This window comes from Triticum dicoccoides, chromosome 6B (genome assembly GCF_002162155.2).
Source record: "Triticum dicoccoides isolate Atlit2015 ecotype Zavitan chromosome 6B, WEW_v2.0, whole genome shotgun sequence".
Taxonomy (NCBI): Eukaryota; Viridiplantae; Streptophyta; class Magnoliopsida; order Poales; family Poaceae; genus Triticum; species Triticum dicoccoides.
Window position 1 is genome coordinate 656,980,236 of NC_041391.1, and position 3,076 is coordinate 656,983,311.

Here is a 3,076-nt window from a genome sequence, read left to right on the forward strand (position 1 = left end):
GCGACATGTAATTACCGTGACGGCGTCGAGCTCAGCCAAAGACGAAGGCCCACCTAGCACGCCTGAGACCAAGGACGGGCTGCTATGAGCGGGAGTGGCTGTGAGAGGAGGCCCGGTTGCGTGAGCAAGTGATGGTGCGATGGTGTTGTTGTTCATGGAGTTGCTCCCAACGAAACTGGGCATCGGGAAATCGTGTACTGTCTTGTCTGGATTTTCCTTCGCCCAATTGATGATAACTGGAACCAAGTTAGTAGCAAAATCATTTCTGCAGGCAGTTACAGCTGCATTGACTGCCTGCTGTAGCAACTCATATTTGTCCTCGGTTGCTTTTTTCGCGTCCTCAGCTGCTTTTTTCTCGAACGCAAGCTTCACCTTCGCGTCGATGTCCGCCTGACTAAACTTCTTTTTCAGCTTCTTGGCCTCCGGGCCCTCGTTGTAAAACACCTTCCATGTGGCGCCATCTCTAGCGCCGTGCACACGACCATATTGCGGCCGCTGATCCAAAGGGAGTCCCTTAAGTTCGGTCAAGGCTCGGTTGAGAGGGGTTTCCCACTTGGGCCTCATCGGAGAAGTAGGGCTTTCGGCTGCAAGCTGGTGTTGCTTCTCTAGTAGTCTAATCAATTTCCTCGTGATCTTGTCCGTGTAGAAAACCTTTTTCTCCTTGTCCCACTTGTAGCGGGCCCTGATGAAGTCATGCTCCAAGGGGTTGGTGAACTTCGCGAAGGGGTCTGGGAGACCCGCGGCTTCATGTTCCGCGTCCTCCTTATCCCATATGGGCCTTTTACCGAGGTAGCCACGGCTTCTGAGGTGATGCTTCCCCGCGTTCCTTTGCTGAAGGATCTTGAATTTCGCAGCCTTAGCCTTGGCTGCCTCGGTAGCGCAAGTGTCCTTGAACTTTTTGAACTCCTCTTCCGTAAGTGTCAGATTTTCCTCCAGAATCTTGGACAAGGGTTCATCAGCCTCAATAGCTCATTTCACCCTTCCTTTCCAGGAGGCCAAATCATTGCTGAACATGCCCATGGCGTGATTGTTAATCTTTTTCATCTTCGGATCATCCCACGGTTGTTCTATGTTATCATCCCGGTCGGGGAACTTGAATCTCTTGTGCAACTTTGTTAGGAGCAATTGCGTCAAATGTTCTTTAGTCCTTAAGTCATCATTGTTGATGCTCGCGCATTGCCGTAGGATGCATCCTACTTGGTTCCCACAGCACTTGCGAGGTTCTTCCGGCTCTAACGGCTCAAACTTGCCAGGTGCCATCTTTATGATCACAAGTCGTCCAATCCCTAGTTTGTTAGGTTTTCGTATCCTCTGCTTCTTATGCTTCCTCTTTTCGGTAGCGGCATCGGGGCCGGTACCTTCCCTGCCGGTACCTTCCCCACCGGTCTCGGTGCCGCCATCGGTGCCGGCGCTGTCGGTGTCGATGTCGGTGTCAATACCATCATCGAGGCTGACCTGCAAACCTTGCTTAGCAGTCAAATAGTCAAGGTACTCTTGTTCACCCTCATAATCCATCTCGTCTGCATCTTGGTCAGAAGGCCCAGTTTCTTCGTTGTTCGACATCTTTCCTATGATTAAGTGTCCTCATTTATTTCTAAAAGTATGAATAAATGAGAAATGACATAAAATGAAATCTATGTGCCAGCACTCGATATGCCAACTATGTAGCACAAAATCATGCCTTTATTCACGGGAAATTTCAGCATGACCTTTGCTAAAAAATGGACATATCGAGCACCTGAAATTCACCGGAACGGAAATGAATCAACATTTCGGCGTAACATAGGCCACTCGGATCATTTTCCAAACATGACATGTCCAAAACATGAGATATGCACATATCACATGTCCAGTTCAAATTTGCACATATCACATGTCCAGTTCAAATTTTGAAAGCTAGCTAAATTCATAACTAAATAGATAACCTAATTAACATACTGCCCTAACTAAAACCTAAGTCAATTAACCGAAGAACCCTTGCAGAGAGATAGGGGGGGTTTACAGAGGGTGCAGGGTGAGGAGGCAGGCCCGACGACGGCCGGGAGGGGAGAGGAGTGAGGCGAGGGCCGACGGGTCAGGGGAGAGCGCCGGCGCCGGGGTCGGGGGCGAGCGCCGGGGTCAAGGTCGGGGGCGAGCGCCGGGGTCAGGGTCGGGGGCGAGCGCCGGGGTCGGGGGCTAGCGCCGGCACCGGAGTCGGGGGCGAGCGCCGGAGCCGGGTCGGGCGCGGCGGTGCGACGGGGAAGAGTGAGGATTTTGGGGGGAAAAGGCGGGATGAAGCAGGGCGGGTGAGAATTTTGGGTTAAGTGGACATAGCAGTAGCGCATTTGTACAAAACGCGCTGCTACTACCTTCAATAGTTGTAGCGCTTTATACGAAATTCGCTTCTACTAACTTCAGTATCTGTAGCGGTTTAGACAAAACGCGCTGCTACTACCTTCGCTACTGCCAGTTTTCCTTTTTCTTTTCCTTTATTTTATACCACTTTTATTTCCCGAGGGCAGTGAACGAAGGGAGGGTGATATATATTGCATCATTTGACGGTTAAATATGTATGCAAAATAGGAACATATATATTACACATCATTGGACCCATGCATAATAATGGCTAAGTGTGTATACAAAATAGGAACATATATATTACATCATTTGACCGATAACATAAGTTTCCTCAGTGCTGACGTTTTCGTTTTTGAGTCAGCTTCTTTCCCTTCTTGTTCGTCGAAGAATAATTGAGCCCCATATTGTGACTTTGCCTTTTCCATGGAGTACGATTTTTCTTAGGTAATGTAGTATTGATTCTTCTTTTGACGTATACTTCATCATCATCGTCATCTTCCCTCATTGGGTTGTCGTACTGATCATAGTCTTCCTCGTTGGCGACTCCATCCATTCCAATGATGTTCCTTTTGCCTCTCCTCACGACAACACGGCTGGGATTGCGCGGGTCAGTTATGAAGAAGCATTGTGTCACGTGCTTAGCATGTACCCATGGCTCGTTTTTTGCGATAGCGTTCACGGTAGCGCTCTTGGCGTCGGGTATAGTCATGGTAGTGAAAATCCGGCTTTCTCTTTTGAC